Here is a 19741-nt window from a genome sequence, read left to right on the forward strand (position 1 = left end):
AAATTAAGGTTACTGGATCATTTGAAACAAAAGCAAATCGTCCGCGCATTTACTGAAAGCGTAAGATACGTCGCCCTTGGATTGAAGGCCAAATCCGAAAGCGTCCTGTGAAACGTGGGTTGCATTGGAGAAAGCCATCTCTCTCTCGCACGGTAAAGGTATTGAAAACGACCAATATACTCCTCTATGCGGGCAATAGATGGCACGGGCATTTCACCTGTTATTGTGTTTTTTTTTGTTAGACCTACCAAGCACACGTCCAGGTTTAAAATAAGGTTAGGCTAATGGATAATTTAAAACAAAACCAAATTGTCCGCACTGTTGCTGAAAGCGTCGGATATGTCGCCCTTGTATTGCAATTTGGCCAAATCCGAATGCGTCCTGTGAAACGCCCGTGGGTTGCATTGGAGAAAGCCATGAGCCCAGAGCGTCTAATAACATCGCTGGTGGTTTTACGCTGAAGTTGGTTGAAAGCCATGAGCGTGCACCTACACGCGAAAGGGTGCTATATGCGTGGACAGAAAACGCCGAAGGACGTGACAAAACGGCCTTATATGACGCCCTGAGATGAGAACGGGCCTGCCTTGGTATCAATCGGGCCACTAATTCGTCACTTCTTTCTATCACTATCAGGCTTTGAAGACTACCGACTGCTATTTTCAAATCATTGGATGTATGCAGTTCAACTAAAGTTTCTCACAAATTGTTTGACAGCTCTTTTAGATATTTTTGTTTTCCTTGGGAATTTCCATGTTAAATAAAGTTGTCTGCTCAAACAGACCCTGTATTTGTACACTTTGTGTTTGTTTTGTCGCTGTCGTTTGACAAATCCGGTAAAATCCTAGATGAGGCAACTTGTGTGTGGTAACAGCCTGAATGTTATCACAGAGTTCTCAGATAAATACAGGAGCAACCTGTGCGGAGTCAGACATTTTCCTTAACCATTACTGAATAGCATCAACACCACAAAGAGAAACCATGAGGCCAGTGATCGCGCTGTTCTTTGCACTGATGGTGATGAGTGCACTGGTGTGCAGTAAGTACAGTTTAACTTTACTATCAGTCTGTTTCCTTTTGATGGAGTCATCCTGTATGAACTGTGGAGTATGAATATGTCTGCTGCTTTTGACTGCCATTGAATAGTTTAATATAATATTGTGTACGCTTTACAGATGTCTACGCTGCATGTGAGAATGGGGGCTGTTACCGGAAATGCGAAAGAAATCAATATATAGACCATAGTTCATACTGTGGTGGTGGAAATGTGTAAGTTGAATTTTGTTTATTAACATCTTTGGCTACTGTGTGCAACATGTGGCATGAAATCATGTTTCTCTTCTCAGATGCTGTGTTAACAAAGGAGATGGCGGCTGGTGAGGACTATGGAAGAATGTGAACTATTAAAGGAAGACTTTGTGGATCAAGCAGCATGATTATTAACACATTGATATTGTTTCTAATCAATATTGGTCTGTTTAGAAATTACTTTGTTTGATGCAAATTTCATTAAAAAATGAATGGATTCCACATCAGTCAGTATGGTTGCATTCATGTATTTATTTATTCATGTAATGTATTTATTTCACACACATAAGCTGTGATTGGACTTTCCAAAACACTGAAAAATAGGATGAAGCTACATGACTTAATTCCCAGAGGACTGGGGCCAAATTCAAGCACTGTGGTGACTGACATACTCTGATATTTTTGAAAATGTGACCACCTTTAAACAGTGACAGATACAAACTGCTGGACCAACTAACACATTGACGATGACAAGGGGCATCTGTGGTCTAACTGCTGCAACAACAGCCAGCTGTATGGCCCTTTGCACATTGGATCATTCCATGTAAATTCAGACAAAATCCAGGGAAATGGTTGCTGCATATTTTGCTCAAAGTTTGTCTACAGACCTGTTAAATGTTTTTGTTAAATTCTAATGCTTTCATAATACAAAACTAGTGATATTGAGGGTCTTGTAAACTCTTTTTTCACATCCACATGTCAGTTGCACGGGAAGGAGGGGGAGGGAGTGCCGAGCTAGCTCTGTTTTGTTTGAACGTCAACAGAAGTGGCGTTACCGAACATCGCTTAGAGCACCTTTAATGTTGAACCAATATTTGAGGTCTCTGCCACAAATGCACATGAAGATATTAAGGATAAAATAAGGTGTGATTGCCTTTTGCAAATCTAAAAATGGCATGTAGGAAGATGAAAATCAATGTGGGAATAGCTCCGTTTACAGTCATTTTGTGTATAAAGTGCTAATGATGTACCATGTTTCATTCATACATAAATACACTTACTTGGTTAAATTTTTCATTCTCCCTCATTTTCATTCTTGTCCCTGAGGCAAAAAGAAAATGATTGAAAAATGATTTTGACTTTATTTATTTATCTATGGTACAACATTGGCACGTTGTACTAATGCCCATACACTGAGCTACTTTCACATATTTTCAAGTGCCTACTCGCTACCCCACATATAATTTTAATTCTATGAAAATGACGAAAAACACAATCTTCCCCTTCTTAAAATCCATTATATGTAGACAACTCAATTATTGCTACAACATTATGAAAGCATAGTATGAAAAAAAAAAATAATGATTGATACCAAATGCATACAAAAACAAGTTTATACTACCCTTAAGGTCAAATCAAAGAGAATGTCTTACACACTTTTAATGATTCAGTCATACTGAAAACATTTCAGTTTTGGTGTCTTCCACCCTAAAAAAGTTTTGGCTGCCTACAAGGGCGTAGGTTTGGTCTACCATTTCAGTCAAAAAGTGTTTCACACATCTCAAATATTGGTTAATTGTCATAGTTACCTGAAAAAATACACTTGTTGAATTATTTCAATGCAACTTTACTAAAAATGTCTGGTTTGCTGATTTAAGAGACACATTCAAAAATGATGAGAGAAACCATGAGGCCAGTGATCGCGCTGTTCTTCGCACCGATGGTGATGAGTGCACTGGTGTGCAGTAAGTACAGTTTAACTTTATTATCAGTCTGTTTCCTTTTGATGGAATCACCTGGGCTCACATACACATAACACATTTTTCTGCTTCCTTATTGTGGATTGTGAAATCCTAGATGAGGTAACGTGTGTGTGTGGTAACAGCCTGAATGTTTCAGATAAATACAGGAGCAACCTGTGCGGAGTCAGACATTTTCCTTAACCATTACTGAATAGCATCAACACCACAAAGTAATTTAACTTTACTATCAGTCTGTTTCCTTTTGATGGAATCATCTCGGTTACATTAACAATTATACATTTTGTCTCCTGTTTTTGACTTCCATTGAATAGAAACTGTGTGTACTCTTTCCAGATGTCTACGCTGGATGTGAGAATGGGAGGTGTTATCGGAAATGCACTAACAATGAATATATAGGCCATAGTTCATACTGTGGTGGTGGAAATGTGTAAGTTGAATAGACAGGTTTTCATACATTAACATTTTTGTCTATTTACAGTGTAAAACGTGACATAAAATCTTATTTCTCTTCTCAGATGCTGTGTTTAAGAAGGAGATTTAAAAAAGGATTTGGGCCACTGCGATCGCTGAACCGTGGTGAAAAACATTAACCTTTTAAGATGGACTTTGTGGATCAAGCAATGTGCACAATTGTTGACAATATTTTTTCAGATCAATATTAGTCTGTTCAAAGATTAACTTTTTTTGATGCCAGTTTAAATAAAATCCAATTTCATTTCAAATTATTTTTTATATTTATAAATGCATTTATTTAACATACACAAGCTGTAATGGGCCTTCCAATAACAAATGAAGACTGGAACCAAATCAAAGCACTGTGGTGACTGCAACTCTGATATTTTGAAAAATGTGACCACTTTTAAACAGAGGCAGATACAAACTGCTGGACTAACACTCTGACAATAACAAGGGGAAACTGTGGTCGAGGTGCTACACCAACAGCCAACTGCATGGCCCTTTAATACACAAGATAGAAAACAGTAGCCAAGGAAACCGCCAACAGGAGTAGAGTATTAAACATATCAAGTATTCCCATGGTGTACAGTCATGACTCGATAAAAAATGTTTACTGAAATGGTGCTGATTATTGCTGGGAGTCAGTCGTTTGAGCAGCAATGGGCAACTTGTGTACCAAACAATTAGAGCACCCCTTTGTTGTTTTACAAATCCAGTAAAATGCAAGAGGAGGTGAAGATACACACATATCAGCCCAAAACCGCACCTATCATTCGGTTAGTGAGTCAATTATTAGTATAAGCCAAGCCGATCATACTCTGAGTAATATTATTTTGCTGGGTGTTGAGGTGGAAGAACTCTGGACATCATTGGCCAGTAAGCATTACCACTCACAAGCCAAGGTTCCGCAGCAGCTTTTGTTCCAGCCACGGTCCGACTGCTTGCCCCGGACGTTAGGGAGGAAAGAAGATACCACACCCTCAATTACATTCATAACATTGATTTTTAACACTCCACTACGCTCAGGCTCTGGGTCTATCAAGGAGCTGGGCTAGAGTGCAGTAGTCTGAAAGTTGTGGGTTCAATTCCTGGCTTCCACCATTGTGCCCTTGAGAAAGGCACTTAAAGCTGCTCTGGGGACAATGTAATCCCTTGTCATATAGTTGACATATATAAGCCACTTTGGACAACAGTGTCTGCTAAAGGTAATGGTAGAAAACAGCAGATACCATGTTTATACATGTAGTTCATGTCAGGCAACATGCTTTAGCCAAAAGGAAACAGAGTGACTCACAACGGCCTCATGGTTTCTCTTTGGTGTAGATCCTATCCAGTAAGGATTAAGGGACATTTCTGACTATGGTCCTGTTGTAAGCCTAATTGGGTCATTCCGTGTCAAATCAGATAAGGTTGTTGCTGAACCATCTCGGATTTTGTTTAAACCTGATCTATATCAAGAATGGGTCCCAAAACCAATGCAAGGCCTGTACAATATTTCTGTTCAAATCCTTTGTCTTAGTAGTAATAGTAATGTGAAAATCTATGTGAAAGTAGCTCAGTGGGTATTTAGTGTAGAAAGTGCCAATATAAATAAATTGAGTCAAAATCATTGTTTTGCCTCAGCAATGCTATTTCTGATTATGCTTAAACTGGGATTGCTATTTCTTTTAGCTATCAGAGATATAGTCAGGTAACGTTAGCCTATTAGCCTAGTTTGCTTTGCATTTCAGGACGCTTTTTTGGCGTTTGTTATCAATTATGATCAAACGATCTAATTGTGTAGTGAAAAAGTAACACTACAAGTGACACTTTCACAACGTAATGAAATGATGAGTGGGAAACGGCTCTTGGTAAGGTGAACTTTGGAAAAACCCTACAACTGAACGTGATATGATTTTACCAAATTAAACAGCTTTAGATAAGTTTAGTTGTTGGCGACATCTGTTGGTAAACTGCAACTAGAATTGCGGTTCCGAGGAACTGCAAGAGTGGGTTTGATCAGGGGCATGGAACTCGGCCTCATCCAAGGATTCCAACGGTAAGTCATTTATGAAAATCGGGCACACGGATCAAAAGTTATCTGCATTAACGCAACATCCAATAAGCTAAAACGCATAAATAACATGGTTGCTATGCTGGTTGCTATGGTGGTCACTAGGTTGACATTACAGGGGTGGTTTCTAGGTTGTTGCTAGGGTAATTAGTTAGTTGCTAGTAAGCCATCTTAAGCTGACGGCATAAAGTGATTATTTTAAGAGATACATTTTCAAACCAGAACTGTGTATAGGTCATGGTTAAAAACGTATCAGAATCTCAGAAAAAATCACGTAATGCACCCAGTTTAAGATTTTTTAAGAAGTCAGATTTTTTAAAGGCAATCAAATTTCTGCTGACTCTCTTCTGGCTGCGGTTAAAGGCCAGCGCCTCCTGAGAGGCCTGAAGGGTCAGTTTTGAGGTTGTTGGCTGCTGGAACCGAAAAAAGGACTGCATTTTCTTAAAAGACAATGTGACTGAAGTGCGGGCAAAGTTTGCACAGAAATGTACGATTTTTCCCACCCTCGTCGACCTTGTCATAAAACTTGTTTAAATGATCACACGACGCCTCCTTGCTGCTTTGTCGTCTACATCAGCATTTCTCAAACTTCTTTGACCTGAGGCCCAGTCAAGGCATACTTTGGGGTCATAGGGCCCACCTACATGAACCCACCCCCTCCTCCCAACCCCTATCAAATTGTAATGATATCACAATTATTTTTATACTATATTGCTATACATGCACTTCAAAACAGTCAATGTTTAAAGTGCTAAGATTGTTCACAAAAGTTTGTGAAAGCATGCACATTAGAGTACTGCTTTACTAATGTAAAATATAACTAGATGTACCGCAGAGCGGTACAAAATATGACCGCCGCCCAGTCCAGCACATTTTTTCCACAAAAAGAAATCACGCTGAAAGGCCTATATGATTCTAACTGTCTCACTAAATTGCATTATCCACACTCAATTCTCACTGGTATCTGCTAGACAACAAGTACCAAAACATGATTAGTTCATAGATTTCACATGTAAAATTCATTTTATACAACCCCACCTCCATCTTGCCTGTTTATAATTCTGAGAAATTCTTGATTGTTTGTGTTATGTTTATGTTATGTGTGTGTGTGTGTGTGTGTGAGTGTGTGTGTGTGTGTGTGTGTGCGTGCGTGCTTGTGTTTGTGCCTGCGTATGTGCCTGTGCATGCAAGCGTACATATGTCTACTGTGTGAGTATGTGTCATACGTATGATTACTGTGAATGTATGTGTGTGTGTGTGTGTATCTGTGCACATGTGTGCACATGAAATGGGTTAACATGACCCCTGGAGGCAAACATACAGAAATAAAAGGTCATCCTAGGCCCTACAGTTCTCAAGATATTCACAGAGAACTGTGTCTGCCCTACCCTCCTTTCGGGGGGTCCAGTCCAGCGGGGGGGCTACAGATCAAAACGAAAAATGACGGTTCCATGCTATCCATGTGGGGGTACATGCCCACCAAGTTTTGTGTATCCCGGTCTTTCAGTGTCCCGGGAATCCTTGTTGGTGTACGTCACTAAATGTACACATAAATTATTTTATTGTAAGGCCCCCCATGAACGAAAGTACACAAAACTTGGCATGCATTCGGAGGGTGTCATAATGATCCTACACTTTTAATTTCGTGCAGTTTTGACCTTGTCAGCCAGAGATATTGTGATGAAAACACCTAATTTTTTGCTTTTTCATTTTTAACTAGGTGGCGCTATACATAAAATAAGTGGTAATGGGATGGGTTGACATGCCCCCTTAAGACCAACATACATAAAAAAGGTGGACCTCCTAGGCCCTACGGTTATCGAGATATTCACAGAAAACTGTCTCCGGCCACCTACAGGCCAGTTGGTGTATAGTAACATAAATGAATTTATTGTGTGGCCCCCCATGAACGGAATTCCACGAAACTTGGCGTGCATACAGAGGGTGTCATAATGATCCTACACTTCCAATTTTGTACAGTTTTGACTTTGTTAGGTCACAGATACCTTCAATTACAACACCTCATTTTTACTTTTTTGTGTTTAACTAGGTGGCGCTATACATGAAATGAGTGGTTATGGAATGGGTTGACATGGCCCCTTGAGATCAACATACAAAAAAAAAATGGTCCTCCTAAACCCTACGGTTTTCGAGATATTCACAGAAAACTGTGTCTGCCCTACCCTCCTTTCGGGGGGTCCAGTCCAGCGGGGGGGGCTACAGAAAAACGATGGTTCCATGCTATCCATGTGGGGTTACATGCCCACCAAGTTTCGTGTACCCCGTCCTTTCAGTGTCCCGGGAATCATTGACAGAAATTTGGGCATGCGAAAAAGAAAAAAAAAAAAATCTGACTAAACCTATATGACCGCCGCTTCGCTGCGCGGCGGTCATAATTAGGCCTACACTAGTTTCTTTGTTTTCGAATTGTTGCATGATGCTTGCATGAGAAATACTTCTCAAAACAACAGCAATTATATGGGTGCCGCTGTTTTGGGATGTTTCCCTCATGCAAGCATCATACACTGATAGAGTATATATATGCTATTTAATTACATTTAATTTGAATGCCTGAATGTAAGAATTCAGGAAACACAATACCAGCTTTTAACATTTCTGTTGTTTACTAGTTTATGTAAATCGCATAACACATGAACTGTTTACATACTACTGATAGCCCATTACTGTACCCAATAATACTGTGCCCATTAATTAACATATATTAATCAGGCGTCTTGTTTACACATTTAAACCATATTTGCACTTCGAATTTCGACCTAAAGTACCTAAAATGACTCCATTCACTTCACTTCCTTTTTTCTAGCTTGCAAAATCGCGGTTGTTCTGTTTACACATTAAAACCATATTTACACTTCGAATTTCGCTTCCAAATTGTAGTAACTACATCTACGAAGTCTAAGGAAGATAACCACATAGTCTGTTCAAGATAAGATAAATTTTGAAAGAACTACAGACATCGTGAAAGTAGTACCTAAAATGACTCCATTCACTTCACTTCCTTTTTTCTAGCTAGCAAAATCGCGGTTGTTCTGTTTACACATTAAAACCATATTTACACTTCGAATTTCGCTTCCAAATTGTAGTAACTACATCTACGAAGTCTAAGGAAGATAACCATGTAGTCTGTTCAATCACATGACTATAATAAACTGTAACTTACTGAGAGCTAAGGTCATTCTGATTCAGTATGATGAATGGCCATCACGTAAAGCATATGACAACAGCAAATAGCTAACGTTTACGTTAGCCTAACTTACATATCGTTGACGTTGACCCGACACGTTCATAAGTTAGACCATAGACTGATAAGGACGTCCATCAAACTAAAAGGGTTTGTTCTTCGATGTCTTCAAATTCGTTCGAATTCCGTGTGTATCCTGTGTGTCTTTCATGCTGCTATCCTGTTGCCTCTTCCCAGGTGTTCCGGCAACAAGGTTTCACGCGAGATTTAAAGGTGCGATTTGTAGGATTGTTTACGAACGTTCTGTAGGCCAAAATCAAAACACTGGTGAACGTTCTCAAGACTACCAGACGCGAGCCTCTTCTGGGTTGCCAGATGTAATGAAGACTTAGCTAACGTTAGTTGACCTGCAGCTGCTTTAACGTTTCTCCAGCCATGACAGCTACACATTACGGAAACAGTGAAAACAAAAAATCCCTCTCTAACCAACGTAACATATTTAGCTGAAGTTAGCGATGCAGATGAAGTTTAGCATAGGCTACCTGTTGTGGAGAAATATGGCCAGCTCTGCGTCAGACTTGATATTCTTAGTTTGACGAAGACGTCACCATCTCAGGAAGCTCCTCCGATGTCCACTTAATTTGTTTCTTGTTTTAATTTTGGAAATGTGCCTGCCTCTTGTAGGCGTTCATGACTACAACTGACAGCTGTTGACAGTTGGCCTTTGCTAATTTGGCAACCCAAATAGGAGGACGCGCCAGCATCCCAGAGAGTTGTGTTTTCCCAAGATGGCGCCCGTCTGTATATGTGAACGAGACGTGAACGGTACTGTTTTTCTTTTTAATAAACTGCCTGTAGACTTACACAGTTCTCAATGCTTCGGTTTACATGTAGATACCCTCATTATGCTACGGTGTAAGTGTGTTGCTATTTGGAGCCTTGGTAGCGATTTATTTTTACATCGTTGTTTGGTGGGTCAGGTGACGAGCCGTCGAATCACAGCACAGCACCCAGAATGCATTGCAACACACCGTCATGAAGGGACTCATCGTTAGGTCGGCTTTAAATAGCATACAGAACCTATAGTAATTAAACGTTGTCTGTAAGCTCCACAGATCGTGGAATTGATTGTGGACTTCTTGCCTGGCAATGATGAGTAACTTAACTTGAATAGTAGTGATGCGTGGATGTGCATAATATCTGTATGAAAGTGTATTAAATAGAAAATTTCTCAATGTAATAATCTATACAACTGTACACGTGACTAAGTTTGAATGGAGCTAGCTGGGCATAGGACTGGGCTGAATGGATTGGGAAAATACTTTATCTATTTATTTTTTTAATGACCTATATGAACATGGTTTGGCTTTATTTTACATGACCTTTACAACTGGTGCTGGCAAGGCATTGAACTGGGCTGAATGGATTTGGAAAATATATATATATATTTTTTTTTTTAATGACCTGTATCAACATGGATTGGCTTTAAAAAACATTTCTCAAAACAATTAGTGCAAATTGCACCACATAATGGATTATCTGCAAAAGTGTGTATCTTGCTCAACATGCTTAGTCTATGTCTCAAAAGCAAGTATACCAATGAAACTGTCAGTGCAATCAAAATGACAAGTCCTTATGCCATTGTTTGTCAAAATAGCCAAACTGCTTTGTACTGTTGTCAATATGACAATTTACTCTGTAAGTATTTTCTGATGAAAAATGTGCAAGGCAGCACCGCTTTCTATGTGGCATAGCTATTTCAAAACTACAACGTTACACATTATTGTGTGTGTGAATGGGGTTGATTGCAAGAGAGTCAATTTGTTTACTGTTGAGAGACATTGTGGCAATATAAAGACAACAAAGGCTTTTACAGCATTGTGGAAATTAAAAATGACCAATATACAGTAAAATACCCCTTGGTCAGGGCTATGCACCACTGTACATCTGTCTGTCAGATCACAATATATATACATATGCTAGACAGACTATGACAATTTATGACAGCTGGTACAACACTTTTGCATGGAATAACTCAAGCAGTGAAATAAGGCCAATGTGGATTATTCAGCATGTAACCAGTGCATTTTGACCAGCATGACATTAGCAATTGAAAATGTAGAAAACTGAAGACATTTGTACAAAATCCACTGCATGGATGTACTAAAGCACTGCTGTTTGGAGAGAATGGAGAGAAACTGCTTTAATGATGTGCACCAGTTTTGAGAATTCCAATTCTGATCTGAGAAATGCACCAAAGTGACTGAGAAAAACTGTGCCTTTGCCCACCCCCCACCACCAAAAAAAAACTTAACAAACAATCAGAGATCTGCCTCCATGATTCACAGTAAGAAATATGACATTTTTGTTAGGCCTTGTTAATCTTCTCCAAACCTACCATTTATGGTTATGATCATAAAATGACATGTGGTCTCATCGCTCCAAACAACTTTGCTCCCGAAGTTCTGAGCCCTAGGTGCTGTTTGGCATAAAAATGCTGTTTTTGGCATAGGCAAAGTAAAGGGTTTTGCAGCCCATTTTTGTTTAAGTGCCACTTTATGGTGGATCTTGAAACAGTCTTACAGTGAAGACTTTCTTACAGTGAAGCCACTGTTGGTCTGCCTGCCTTGGTATCAATCGGGCCACTAATTCGTCACTTCTTTCTATCACTATCAGGCTTTGAAGACTACCGACTGCTATTTTCAAATCATTGGATGTATGCAGTTCAACTAAAGTTTCTCACAAATTGTTTGACAGCTCTTTTAGATATTTTTGTTTTCCTTGGGAATTTCCATGTTAAATAAAGTTGTCTGCTCAAACAGACCCTGTATTTGTACACTTTGTGTTTGTTTTGTCGCTGTCGTTTGACAAATCCGGTAAAATCCTAGATGAGGCAACTTGTGTGTGGTAACAGCCTGAATGTTATCACAGAGTTCTCAGATAAATACAGGAGCAACCTGTGCGGAGTCAGACATTTTCCTTAACCATTACTGAATAGCATCAACACCACAAAGAGAAACCATGAGGCCTGTGATCGCGCTGTTCTTTGCACTGATGGTGATGAGTGCACTGGTGTGCAGTAAGTTTAACTTTATTATCAGTCTGTTTCCTTTTGATGGAGTCATCCTGTATGAACTGTGGAGTATGAATATGTCTGCTGCTTTTGACTGCCATTGAATAGTTTAATATAATATTGTGTACGCTTTACAGATGTCTACGCTGCATGTGAGAATGGGGGCTGTTACCGGAAATGCGAAAGAAATCAATATATAGACCATAGTTCATACTGTGGTGGTGGAAATGTGTAAGTTGAATTTTGTTTATTAACATCTTTGGCTACTGTGTGCAACATGTGGCATGAAATCATGTTTCTCTTCTCAGATGCTGTGTTAACAAAGGAGATGGCGGCTGGTGAGGACTATGGAAGAATGTGAACTATTAAAGGAAGACTTTGTGGATCAAGCAGCATGATTATTAACACATTGATATTGATTCTAATCAATATTGGTCTGTTTAGAAATTACTTTGTTTGATGCAAATTTCATTAAAAAATGAATGGATTCCACATCAGTCAGTATGGTTGCATTCATTTCAAATATATTTTTAGATTAGGAAATGTATTTATTTCACACACATAAGCTGTGATTGGACTTTCCAAAACACTGAAAAATAGGATGAAGCTACATGACTTAATTCCCAGAGGACTGGGGCCAAATTCAAGCACTGTGGTGACTGACATACTCTGATATTTTTGAAAATGTGACCACCTTTAAACAGTGACAGATACAAACTGCTGGACCAACTAACACATTGACGATGACAAGGGGCATCTGTGGTCTAACTGCTGCAACAACAGCCAGCTGTATGGCCCTTTGCACATTGGATCATTCCATGTAAATTCAGACAAAATCCAGGGAAATGGTTGCTGCATATTTTGCTCAAAGTTTGTCTACAGACCTGTTAAATGTTTTTGTTAAATTCTAATGCTTTCATAATACAAAACTAGTGATATTGAGGGTCTTGTAAACTCTTTTTTCACATCCACATGTCAGTTGCACGGGAAGGAGGGGGAGGGAGTGCCGAGCTAGCTCTGTTTTGTTTGAACGTCAACAGAAGTGGCGTTACCGAACATCGCTTAGAGCACCTTTAATGTTGAACCAATATTTGAGGTCTCTGCCACAAATGCACATGAAGATATTAAGGGTAAAATAAGGTGTGATTGCCTTTTGCAAATCTAAAAATGGCATGTAGGAAGATGAAAATCAATGTGGGAATAGCTCCGTTTACAGTCATTTTGTGTATAAAGTGCTAATGATGTACCATGTTTCATTCATACATAAATACACTTACTTGGTTAAATTTTTCATTCTCCCTCATTTTCATTCTTGTCCCTGAGGCAAAAAGAAAATGATTGAAAAATGATTTTGACTTTATTTATTTATCTATGGTACAACATTGGCACGTTGTACTAATGCCCATACACTGAGCTACTTTCACATATTTTCAAGTGCCTACTCGCTACCCCACATATAATTTTAATTCTATGAAAATGACGAAAAACACAACCTTCCCCTTCTTAAAATCCATTATATGTAGACAACTCAATTATTGCTACAACATTATGAAAGCATAGTATGAAAAGAAAAAAATAATGATTGATACCAAATGCATACAAAAACAAGTTTATACTACCCTTAAGGTCACTGGTTTTGCACTTTTTTTCTCCCAAATCTATAGCCTTGTAGAAAATCAAAGAGAATGTCTTACACACTTTTAATGATTCAGTCATACTGAAAACATTTCAGTTTTGGTGTCTTCCACCCTAAAAAAGTTTTGGCTGCCTACAAGGGCGTAGGTTTGGTCTACCATTTCAGTCAAAAAGTGTTTCACACATCTCAAATATTGGTTAATTGTCATAGTTACCTGAAAAAATACACTTGTTGAATTATTTCAATGCAACTTTAGTAAAAATGTCTGGTTTGCTGATTTAAGAGACATTCAAAAATGATGAAAGAAACCATGAGGCCAGTGATCGCGCTGTTCTTTGCACTGATGGTGATGAGTGCACTGGTGTGCAGTAAGTACAGTTTAACTTTATTATCAGTCTGTTTCCTTTTGATGGAATCATCTCAGTTACATTAACAATTATACATTTTGTCTCCTGTTTTTGACTTCCATTGAATAGAAACTGTGTGTACTCTTTCCAGATGTCTACGCTGGATGTGAGAATGGGAGGTGTTATCGGAAATGCACTAACAATGAATATATAGGCCATAGTTCATACTGTGGTGGTGGAAATGTGTAAGTTGAATAGACAGGTTTTCATACATTAACATTTTTGTCTATTTACAGTGTAAAACGTGACATAAAATCTTATTTCTCTTCTCAGATGCTGTGTTTAAGAAGGAGATTTAAAAAAGGATTTGGGCCATTGCGATCGCTGAACCGTGGTGAAAAACATTAACCTTTTAAGATGGACTTTGTGGATCAAGCAATGTGCACAATTGTTGACAATATTTTTTCAGATCAATATTAGTCTGTTCAAAGATTAACTTTTTTTGATGCCAGTTTGAATAAAATCCAATTTCATTTCAAATTATTTTTTATATTTATAAATGCATTTATTTAACATACACAAGCTGTAATGGGCCTTCCAATAACAAATGAAGACTGGAACCAAATCAAAGCACTGTGGTGACTGCAACTCTGATATTTTGAAAAATGTGACCACTTTTAAACAGAGGCAGATACAAACTGCTGGACTAACACTCTGACAATAACAAGGGGAAACTGTGGTCGAGGTGCTACACCAACAGCCAACTGCATGGCCCTTTAATACACAAGATAGAAAACAGTAGCCAAGGAAACCGCCAACAGGAGTAGAGTATTAAACATATCAAGTATTCCCATGGTGTACAGTCATGACTCGATAAAAAATGTTTACTGAAATGGTGCTGATTATTGCTGGGAGTCAGTCGTTTGAGCAGCAATGGGCAACTTGTGTACCAAACAATTAGAGCACCCCTTTGTTGTTTTACAAATCCAGTAAAATGCAAGAGGAGGTGAAGATACACACATATCAACCCAAAACCGCACCTATCATTCGGTTAGTGAGTCAATTATTAGTATAAGCCAAGCCGATCATACTCTGAGTAATATTATTTTGCTGGGTGTTGAGGTGGAAGAACTCTGGACATCATTGGCCAGTAAGCATTACCACTCACAAGCCAAGGTTCCGCAGCAGCTTTTGTTCCAGCCACGGTCCGACTGCTTGCCCCGGACGTTAGGGAGGAAAGAAGATACCACACCCTCAATTACATTCATAACATTGATTTTTAACACTCCATTACGCTCAGGCTCTGGGTCTATCAAGGAGCTGGGCTAGAGTGCAGTAGTCTGAAAGTTGTGGGTTCAATTCCTGGCTTCCACCATTGTGCCCTTGAGAAAGGCACTTAAAGCTGCTCCGGGGACAATGTAATCCCTTGTCATATAGTTGACATATATAAGCCACTTTGGACAACAGTGTCTGCTAAAGGTAATGGTAGAAAACAGCAGATACCATGTTTATACATGTAGTTCATGTCAGGCAACATGCTTTAGCCAAAAGGAAACAGAGTGACTCACAACGGCCTCATGGTTTCTCTTTGGTGTAGATCCTATCCAGTAAGGATTAAGGGACATTTCTGACTATGGTCCTGTTGTAAGCCTAATTGGGTCATTCCGTGTCAAATCAGATAAGGTTGTTGCTGAACCATCTCGGATTTTGTTTAAACCTGATCTATATCAAGAATGGGTCCCAAAACCAATGCAAGGCCTGTACAATATTTCTGTTCAAATCCTTTGTCTTAGTAGTAATAGTAATGTGAAAATCTATGTGAAAGTAGCTCAGTGGGTATTTAGTGTAGAAAGTGCCAATATAAATAAATTGAGTCAAAATCATTGTTTTGCCTCAGCAATGCTATTTCTGATTATGCTTAAACTGGGATTGCTATTTCTTTTAGCTATCAGAGATATAGTCAGGTAACGTTAGCCTATTAGCCTAGTTTGCTTTGCATTTCAGGACGCTTTTTTGGCGTTTGTTATCAATTATGATCAAACAATCTAATTGTGTAGTGAAAAAGTAACACTACAAGTGACACTTTCACAACGTAATGAAATGATGAGTGGGAAACGGCTCTTGGTAAGGTGAACTTTGGAAAAACCCTACAACTGAACGTGATATGATTTTACCAAATTAAACAGCTTTAGATAAGTTTAGTTGTTGGCGACATCTGTTGGTAAACTGCAACTAGAATTGCGGTTCCGAGGAACTGCAAGAGTGGGTTTGATCAGGGGCATGGAACTCGGCCTCATCCAAGGATTCCAACGGTACCTCATTTATGAAAATCGGGCACACGGATCAAAAGTTATCTGCATTAACGCAACATCCAATAAGCTAAAACGCATAAATAACATGGTTGCTATGCTGGTTGCTATGGTGGTCACTAGGTTGACATTACAGGGGTGGTTTCTAGGTTGTTGCTAGGGTAATTAGTTAGTTGCTAGTAAGCCATCTTAAGCTGACGGCATAAAGTGATTATTTTAAGAGATACATTTTCAAACCAGAACTGTGTATAGGTCATGGTTAAAAACGTATCAGAATCTCAGAAAAAATCACGTAATGCACCCAGTTTAAGATTTTTTAAGAAGTCAGATTTTTTAAAGGCAATCAAATTTCTGCTGACTCTCTTCTGGCTGCGGTTAAAGGCCAGCGCCTCCTGAGAGGCCTGAAGGGTCAGTTTTGAGGTTGTTGGCTGCTGGAACCGAAAAAAGGACTGCATTTTCTTAAAAGACAATGTGACTGAAGTGCGGGCAAAGTTTGCACAGAAATGTACGATTTTTCCCACCCTCGTCGACCTTGTCATAAAACTTGTTTAAATGATCACACGACGCCTCCTTGCTGCTTTGTCGTCTACATCAGCATTTCTCAAACTTCTTTGACCTGAGGCCCAGTCAAGGCATACTTTGGGGTCATAGGGCCCACCTACATGAACCCACCCCCTCCTCCCAACCCCTATCAAATTGTAATGATATCACAATTATTTTTATACTATATTGCTATACATGCACTTCAAAACAGTCAATGTTTAAAGTGCTAAGATTGTTCACAAAAGTTTGTGAAAGCATGCACATTAGAGTACTGCTTTACTAATGTAAAATATAACTAGATGTACCGCAGAGCGGTACAAAATATGACCGCCGCCCAGTCCAGCACATTTTTTCCACAAAAAGAAATCACGCTGAAAGGCCTATATGATTCTAACTGTCTCACTAAATTGCATTATCCACACTCAATTCTCACTGGTATCTGCTAGACAACAAGTACCAAAACATGATTAGTTCATAGATTTCACATGTAAAATTCATTTTATACAACCCCACCTCCATCTTGCCTGTTTATAATTCTGAGAAATTCTTGATTGTTTGTGTTATGTTTATGTTATGTGTGTGTGTGTGTGTGTGTGAGTGTGTGTGTGTGTGTGTGTGTGCGTGCGTGCTTGTGTTTGTGCCTGCGTATGTGCCTGTGCATGCAAGCGTACATATGTCTACTGTGTGAGTATGTGTCATACGTATGATTACTGTGAATGTATGTGTGTGTGTGTGTGTATCTGTGCACATGTGTGCACATGAAATGGGTTAACATGACCCCTGGAGGCAAACATACAGAAAAAAATGGTCATCCTAGGCCCTACAGTTCTCAAGATATTCACAGAGAACTGTGTCTGCCCTACCCTCCTTTCGGGGGGTCCAGTCCAGCGGGGGGGCTACAGATCAAAACGAAAAATGACGGTTCCATGCTATCCATGTGGGGGTACATGCCCACCAAGTTTTGTGTACCCCGGTCTTTCAGTGTCCCGGGAATCCTTGTTGGTGTACGTCACTAAATGTACACATAAATTATTTTATTGTAAGGCCCCCCATGAACGAAAGTACACAAAACTTGGCATGCATTCGGAGGGTGTCATAATGATCCTACACTTTTAATTTCGTGCAGTTTTGACCTTGTCAGCCAGAGATATTGTGATGAAAACACCTAATTTTTTGCTTTTTCATTTTTAACTAGGTGGCGCTATACATAAAATAAGTGGTAATGGGATGGGTTGACATGCCCCCTTAAGACCAACATACATAAAAAAGGTGGACCTCCTAGGCCCTACGGTTATCGAGATATTTACAGAAAACTGTCTCCGGCCACCTACAGGCCAGTTGGTGTATAGTAACATAAATGAATTTATTGTGTGGCCCCCCATGAACGGAATTCCACGAAACTTGGCGTGCATACAGAGGGTGTCATAATGATCCTACACTTCCAATTTTGTACAGTTTTGACTTTGTTAGGTCACAGATACCTTCAATTACAACACCTCATTTTTACTTTTTTGTGTTTAACTAGGTGGCGCTATACATGAAATGAGTGGTTATGGAATGGGTTGACATGGCCCCTTGAGATCAACATACAAAATAAAATGGTCCTCCTAAACCCTACGGTTTTCGAGATATTCACAGAAAACTGTGTCTGCCCTACCCTCCTTTCGTGGGGTCCAGTCCAGCGGGGGGCTACAGATCAAAACGAAAAACGATGGTTCCATGCTATCCATGTGGGGTTACACGCCCACCAAGTTTCGTGTACCCCGGTCTTTCAGTGTCCCGGGAATCATTGACAGAAATTTGGGCATGCGAAAAAGAAAAAAAAAAAAATCTGACTAAACCTATATGACCGCCGCTTCGCTGCGCGGCGGTCATAATTAGGCCTACACTAGTTTCTTTGTTTTTGCATTGTTGCATGATGCTTGCATGAGAAATACTTCTCAAAACAACAGCAATTATATGGGTGCCGTTGTTTTGGGATGTTTCCCTCATGCAAGCATCATACACTGATAGAGTATATATATGCTATTTAATTACATTTCATTTGAATGCCTGAATGTAAGAATTCAGGAAACACAATACCAGCTTTTAACATTTCTGTTGTTTACTAGTTTATGTAAATCGCATAACACATGAACTGTTTACATACTACTGATAGCCCATTACTGTACCCAATAATACTGTGCCCATTAATTAACATATATTAATCAGGCGTCTTGTTTACACATTTAAACCATATTTGCACTTCGAATTTCGACCTAAAGTACCTAAAATGACTCCATTCACTTCACTTCCTTTTTTCTAGCTTGCAAAATCGCGGTTGTTCTGTTTACACATTAAAACCATATTTACACTTCGAATTTCGCTTCCAAATTGTAGTAACTACATCTACGAAGTCTAAGGAAGATAACCACGTAGTCTGTTCAAGATAAGATAAATTTTGAAAGAACTACAGACATCGTGAAAGTAGTACCTAAAATGACTCCATTCACTTCACTTCCTTTTTTCTAGCTAGCAAAATCGCGGTTGTTCTGTTTACACATTAAAACCATATTTACACTTCGAATTTCGCTTCCAAATTGTAGTAACTACATCTACGAAGTCTAAGGAAGATAACCATGTAGTCTGTTCAATCACATGACTATAATAAACTGTAACTTACTGAGAGCTAAGGTCATTCTGATTCAGTATGATGAATGGCCATCACGTAAAGCATATGACAACAGCAAATAGCTAACGTTTACGTTAGCCTAACTTACATATCGTTGACGTTGACCCGACACGTTCATAAGTTAGACCATAGACTGATAAGGACGTCCATCAAACTAAAAGGGTTTGTTCTTCGATGTCTTCAAATTCGTTCGAATTCCGTGTGTATCCTGTGTGTCTTTCATGCTGCTATCCTGTTGCCTCTTCCCAGGTGTTCCGGCAACAAGGTTTCACGCGAGATTTAAAGGTGCGATTTGTAGGATTGTTTACGAACGTTCTGTAGGCCAAAATCAAAACACTGGTGAACGTTCTCAAGACTACCAGACGCGAGCCTCTTCTGGGTTGCCAGATGTAATGAAGACTTAGCTAACGTTAGTTGACCTGCAGCTGCTTTAACGTTTCTCC

General features: G+C 39.2%; 2 long non-coding RNA genes across 2 annotated transcripts; both read left to right on the forward strand.

Annotated features, from left to right (window-relative positions):
- Positions 1-913: 913 nt before the first annotated feature.
- Positions 914-1487, forward strand: LOC143112458 (uncharacterized). The gene is made up of 3 exons (XR_012984754.1): positions 914-1036; positions 1173-1266; positions 1344-1487. It is a non-coding gene; the product is annotated as an uncharacterized LOC143112458 (long non-coding RNA).
- Positions 1488-11695: 10208 nt separating this feature from the next.
- Positions 11696-12284, forward strand: LOC143112749 (uncharacterized). The gene is made up of 3 exons (XR_012984786.1): positions 11696-11798; positions 11930-12023; positions 12101-12284. It is a non-coding gene; the product is annotated as an uncharacterized LOC143112749 (long non-coding RNA).
- The last annotated feature ends 7457 nt before the right edge of the window (positions 12285-19741 follow it).

The sequence above is a fragment of the Alosa pseudoharengus genome, unplaced genomic scaffold, assembly GCF_046254945.1.
Source record: "Alosa pseudoharengus isolate Yale_2024_CS ecotype anadromous, Long Island Sound unplaced genomic scaffold, YU_APseudo_1.1 YU_APseudo_1.1_scf_8, whole genome shotgun sequence".
NCBI lineage: Eukaryota > Metazoa > Chordata > Actinopteri > Clupeiformes > Clupeidae > Alosa > Alosa pseudoharengus.